This window comes from Passer domesticus, chromosome 9, assembly GCF_036417665.1.
Source record: "Passer domesticus isolate bPasDom1 chromosome 9, bPasDom1.hap1, whole genome shotgun sequence".
Lineage (NCBI taxonomy): Eukaryota > Metazoa > Chordata > Aves > Passeriformes > Passeridae > Passer > Passer domesticus.
In genome coordinates, this window is record NC_087482.1 from 15,942,592 (window position 1) to 15,948,672 (window position 6,081).

Below are 6,081 nucleotides of genomic sequence, written 5' to 3' on the forward strand. Positions count from 1 at the left end.
AGCAGGTAATTGCTGTGCAGGGCTCAGCCCTGGCCGGGGCTGTGTGGCAGCAGCTCTTCCCCCAGGGCCTGCCCTTGCCCGGCCCGGCAGCAGCCAAAGCTGGAGGCGCCTCGGCTTCCTAGCCCCTGGAGCTGGTTCAGAGCCCCGGTGAAACGGGACTGGTGCAGCAACGTCCCTGGCGCTGCAGCTGCTGCAGAGCTGGCCCTGAGTGCCCAGAGGCCCAAGGCAAAGGAGCAGCCCCGAGCGGGAGCCCTGCCGCCAGCCCAGGGCCAGAGCCAGCCCTGGCACACAATGGAAACAGTTCTCATCTTGGTTTGCTTCCAGACTGGGATGCTGGGAAGGATTCTCCATTAGCCTGGCGCTCTGAAGTTGTGAAGCACTCTGGGCATTCTGCAGGTATGTTGTCACTGTCCCACCAAGGCGTAATGTTTGACTGACTGGTAAGAACCAGGTGACAGAAGCTTCTGTGGCTGTTGTGTTACAGGCGTGTCTGCAGGGACGACCTCACCAACTCCTACCTTGGATGCTGCACAAAAGGCCAGCTCCCATGGCAGGGGTGAGTAGTGTGTCCCTGCTGACCCCTCAGGCTGAGCCCTGCTTTTGTGGGGTCCATTGCTGGGAAATGGAACTACTTTCTCTTAAGGTCCTCTGACAGGAGAGACCAAAGACATGGCAGGCAGGAAATTCCAGGACCCATTAGAAATCATGTGGCAAATGCTGAAGGAATGTCTGCAGAGAAGAGAAGGTGGGTGCATTTCCCTCATGCTGCTCCTGGGACTCAGAAGCCGGGGGCTTTGGCTGCACATCTGGACACGTCGTGCCCGGCACAGCAGGAAGGGATCCATGGCAGCCTCGCTGCCCCGCTGCTGCTTTCACGCCCTGCAGGGCTGTTTCCCAGCCTGGCCTGGCTGCAGCTTCTGCCCAGCCTCTGCAGAAAGGCATTTGGCATCAGCTGGCAGACAGCCCCAATTGCACCACAGGCCATGCCCACCCTCAGATGCCCTGCAATTTCCTGGTGTCCTGGCAGATCAGATGTTGGGGCTGTTTGGGGAAGGAAGCAGCCTTGGGTTGTCCCAAAATCCTGGGTGTTTTCTGATCCTTATGCATTCCTTTCACAAGTGATGCCTCCTGAAATTGTCCCCTTCCCCATTCCCAGTCAGGAATGTTTTCATCTGATCCAGCTGTCTCTTTTCCATTCTCCAGAAATGAAAGGAGAGCCTGCGGAGAAAGAAGCATTTCCCGGAGGAAGCAGTGGTTGCATGCCAGCCTCAGCTCCAGGAAGGGAGGCCATGCCAGGCACAGGCACAGGAGGTAATTGCTGTGCCTCTGGGCCTGAGCCCTGCTGAGGCTTGAGCTGCCCTCTCTGCTGTTTGGCAGTGCGGGCACAGCCTGGACTAGAGCGGCACAGCCCAGGGGAATTATCCCGAGCAGGCTCAGGGCACTGAGCAGTCCTGCTGGGGTCCCTCCATGGGAGACATGTCCTGAAACCTGACAGCGACTGCACGGGGTGCCCACGGTGGGGAAAGGACAGAGGGGGAGAGCAAGGCTCCAGTGTGTCCTGAGAGGGCCTGGCTGTTTGCCCTTGGGATCTGGGGGTTTCCCCACAGAAGGAGGGCAGGAGGGACAGAGGGAGGGCAGGATGGATAGCTGTGGTACTGCCTGCTGCAGTTTTCCCCCATGCTTTAGGGAGGATTTCTTCTGTGTGTGAGGGGGAGAGTCCCAGGTCCCTGCACTGCTGCAGCCACCCCTCCCAGGGATGTTGCTGAGGGCAGGGAAAGAGTGTGGAGAGTGACCAGGAGCCAGCCCAGAGCTCCCCAGGCCCCTGGGCAGCTTTGGCCATGTCTATTCACATCTGGCTCCCATGGCCTTACCCGACTCCCTGGCAGTGCCCAGTTCCCTGTGGCAGAAAGAGATCCCAGCACACACTGGAAAATGTTCTCATCTGTGCTGCATTGTAGATGAGGGTGCTGGGAAGGCTTCTCCATCAGCTTGGATGAAGAAAGTTTTGAAGCCCTTGGAGCCTCCTGCAGATATGTTCTCAGTGTGCCACCAAGGAAGAATTGCAGACAAGCGGGCAGGCACCAGGTGACAGAAGCTTCTGTGGCTGTTGTGTTACAGATGTGTCTACAGGGAAGACTTCTCCAGCTTCTCCAGCTGCTACCTTGGATGCTGCACTCAAGCCCAGCTCCCATCTCAGGGGTGAGTAGTGTGTCCCTGCTGACCCCACAGGCTGAGCCCTGCTTTTCTGGGATCCATTCCTGGGAAATGGAAATATTTTTCTCTAAGGTACTCCAACAGGGAAAATCCAAGATACAACAGATAAGATATCCCTGGAACCATCCAAACAGATGAGGCAAGAGCTGAAGGAACCCCTGCAGACAAGAGAAGGTGGGTGCATTTCCCTCATGCTTCCCCTGGGAGTCAGCAGCCGGGGGCTTTGGCTGCACATCTGGACACGCCGTGCCCGGCACAGTGGGAAGGGATCCATGGCAGCCTCGCTGCCGCGCTGCTGCTTTCACGCCCTGCAGGGCTGTTTCCCAGCCTGGCCTGGCTGCAGCTTCTGCCCAGCCTCTGCTGGAAGTTATTTGGCATCAGCTGACAGGCCATGCCCAAACTGTAACACACCCTGAGATCCCCCACTATATCCAGCCCTGCAGATTAGGAAAAGGGTGGCTGTTTGGAGGTGGAAGTGCTCTCATCATGCCACTGTAACCTGGCCATTTTCCTGCTCCATAAATTTCACAAATATTACCTCTGATGCCACCACCCAAGTGGGAAACAGCTCCATCTGATGCAGCTGTCTCCCTTCCTTTGTCAAGAGATGGACATAGTGCTTCAGTGGAAGGTGGCATTTCTTGAAGGATGTACTCCATCTTCGGTGCCAGCCCCTGCTGCCGGAAAGAAGGCAAAGCCAGACACGGGCACAGGCACAGCAGGTAATTGCTGTGCAGGGCTCAGCCCTGGCCGGGGCTGTGTGGCAGCAGCTCTTCCCCCAGGGCCTGCCCTTGCCCGGCCCGGCAGCAGCCAAAGCTGGAGGCGCCTCGGCTTCCTAGCCCCTGGAGCTGGTTCAGAGCCCCGGTGAAACGGGACTGGTGCAGCAACGTCCCTGGCGCTGCAGCTGCTGCAGAGCTGGCCCTGAGTGCCCAGAGGCCCAAGGCAAAGGAGCAGCCCCGAGCGGGAGCCCTGCCGCCAGCCCAGGGCCAGAGCCAGCCCTGGCACACAATGGAAACAGTTCTCATCTTGGTTTGCTTCCAGACTGGGATGCTGGGAAGGATTCTCCATTAGCCTGGCGCTCTGAAGTTGTGAAGCACTCTGGGCATTCTGCAGGTATGTTGTCACTGTCCCACCAAGGCGTAATGTTTGACTGACTGGTAAGAACCAGGTGACAGAAGCTTCTGTGGCTGTTGTGTTACAGGCGTGTCTGCAGGGACGACCTCACCAACTCCTACCTTGGATGCTGCACAAAAGGCCAGCTCCCATGGCAGGGGTGAGTAGTGTGTCCCTGCTGACCCCTCAGGCTGAGCCCTGCTTTTGTGGGGTCCATTGCTGGGAAATGGAACTACTTTCTCTTAAGGTCCTCTGACAGGAGAGACCAAAGACATGGCAGGCAGGAAATTCCAGGACCCATTAGAAATCATGTGGCAAATGCTGAAGGAATGTCTGCAGAGAAGACAAGGTGGGTGCATTTCCCTCATGCTGCTCCTGGGACTCAGAAGCCGGGGGCTTTGGCTGCACATCTGGACACGTCGTGCCCGGCACAGCAGGAAGGGATCCATGGCAGCCTCGCTGCCCCGCTGCTGCTTTCACGCCCTGCAGGGCTGTTTCCCAGCCTGGCCTGGCTGCAGCTTCTGCCCAGCCTCTGCAGAAAGGCATTTGGCATCAGCTGGCAGACAGCCCCAATTGCACCACAGGCCATGCCCACCCTCAGATGCCCTGCAATTTCCTGGTGTCCTGGCAGATCAGATGTTGGGGCTGTTTGGGGAAGGAAGCAGCCTTGGGTTGTCCCAAAATCCTGGGTGTTTTCTGATCCTTATGCATTCCTTTCACAAGTGATGCCTCCTGAAATTGTCCCCTTCCCCATTCCCAGTCAGGAATGTTTTCATCTGATCCAGCTGTCTCTTTTCCATTCTCCAGAAATGAAAGGAGAGCCTGCGGAGAAAGAAGCATTTCCCGGAGGAAGCAGTGGTTGCATGCCAGCCTCAGCTCCAGGAAGGGAGGCCATGCCAGGCACAGGCACAGGAGGTAATTGCTGTGCCTCTGGGCCTGAGCCCTGCTGAGGCTTGAGCTGCCCTCTCTGCTGTTTGGCAGTGCGGGCACAGCCTGGACTAGAGCGGCACAGCCCAGGGGAATTATCCCGAGCAGGCTCAGGGCACTGAGCAGTCCTGCTGGGGTCCCTCCATGGGAGACATGTCCTGAAACCTGACAGCGACTGCACGGGGTGCCCACGGTGGGGAAAGGACAGAGGGGGAGAGCAAGGCTCCAGTGTGTCCTGAGAGGGCCTGGCTGTTTGCCCTTGGGATCTGGGGGTTTCCCCACAGAAGGAGGGCAGGAGGGACAGAGGGAGGGCAGGATGGATAGCTGTGGTACTGCCTGCTGCAGTTTTCCCCCATGCTTTAGGGAGGATTTCTTCTGTGTGTGAGGGGGAGAGTCCCAGGTCCCTGCACTGCTGCAGCCACCCCTCCCAGGGATGTTGCTGAGGGCAGGGAAAGAGTGTGGAGAGTGACCAGGAGCCAGCCCAGAGCTCCCCAGGCCCCTGGGCAGCTTTGGCCATGTCTATTCACATCTGGCTCCCATGGCCTTACCCGACTCCCTGGCAGTGCCCAGTTCCCTGTGGCAGAAAGAGATCCCAGCACACACTGGAAAATGTTCTCATCTGTGCTGCATTGTAGATGAGGGTGCTGGGAAGGCTTCTCCATCAGCTTGGATGAAGAAAGTTTTGAAGCCCTTGGAGCCTCCTGCAGATATGTTCTCAGTGTGCCACCAAGGAAGAATTGCAGACAAGCGGGCAGGCACCAGGTGACAGAAGCTTCTGTGGCTGTTGTGTTACAGATGTGTCTACAGGGAAGACTTCTCCAGCTTCTCCAGCTGCTACCTTGGATGCTGCACTCAAGCCCAGCTCCCATCTCAGGGGTGAGTAGTGTGTCCCTGCTGACCCCACAGGCTGAGCCCTGCTTTTCTGGGATCCATTCCTGGGAAATGGAAATATTTTTCTCTAAGGTACTCCAACAGGGAAAATCCAAGATACAACAGATAAGATATCCCTGGAACCATCCAAACAGATGAGGCAAGAGCTGAAGGAACCCCTGCAGACAAGAGAAGGTGGGTGCATTTCCCTCATGCTTCCCCTGGGAGTCAGCAGCCGGGGGCTTTGGCTGCACATCTGGACACGCCGTGCCCGGCACAGTGGGAAGGGATCCATGGCAGCCTCGCTGCCGCGCTGCTGCTTTCACGCCCTGCAGGGCTGTTTCCCAGCCTGGCCTGGCTGCAGCTTCTGCCCAGCCTCTGCTGGAAGTTATTTGGCATCAGCTGACAGGCCATGCCCAAACTGTAACACACCCTGAGATCCCCCACTATATCCAGCCCTGCAGATTAGGAAAAGGGTGGCTGTTTGGAGGTGGAAGTGCTCTCATCATGCCACTGTAACCTGGCCATTTTCCTGCTCCATAAATTTCACAAATATTACCTCTGATGCCACCACCCAAGTGGGAAACAGCTCCATCTGATGCAGCTGTCTCCCTTCCTTTGTCAAGAGATGGACATAGTGCTTCAGTGGAAGGTGGCATTTCTTGAAGGATGTACTCCATCTTCGGTGCCAGCCCCTGCTGCCGGAAAGAAGGCAAAGCCAGACACGGGCACAGGCACAGCAGGTAATTGCTGTGCAGGGCTCAGCCCTGGCCGGGGCTGTGTGGCAGCAGCTCTTCCCCCAGGGCCTGCCCTTGCCCGGCCCGGCAGCAGCCAAAGCTGGAGGCGCCTCGGCTTCCTAGCCCCTGGAGCTGGTTCAGAGCCCCGGTGAAACGGGACTGGTGCAGCAACGTCCCTGGCGCTGCAGCTGCTGCAGAGCTGGCCCTGAGTGCCCAGAGG